Raw genomic sequence first — 238 nt, 5'->3', positions numbered from 1 at the left:
GATATTTTTTTATTAGAAAAAGACAGAGAGGGGCCCGCCGTGACCACTGCTCTCAGTAACACTCACAGCCAACATTACATAGAGAAAGGGGCACAAATAAACCAGAATTTGACAAAACCTCGCAAATATTCAACAGAAAGAAGAAAAGAAGGACCTTCTGATAGGGAAAAAAAACCACATAGCCATTTCTGAAGTTGTATTTTCTTTGTCTTAATCAGAACCAGCGGGTCCATAAGGC

This window comes from Pterocles gutturalis, unplaced genomic scaffold (assembly GCF_000699245.1).
Source record: "Pterocles gutturalis isolate BGI_N339 unplaced genomic scaffold, ASM69924v1 scaffold46815, whole genome shotgun sequence".
In the NCBI taxonomy this organism is placed as follows: Eukaryota; Metazoa; Chordata; class Aves; order Pterocliformes; family Pteroclidae; genus Pterocles; species Pterocles gutturalis.
The sequence above is the reverse complement of the archived record's forward strand: the minus strand, read 5'-3'. Positions refer to the sequence as shown.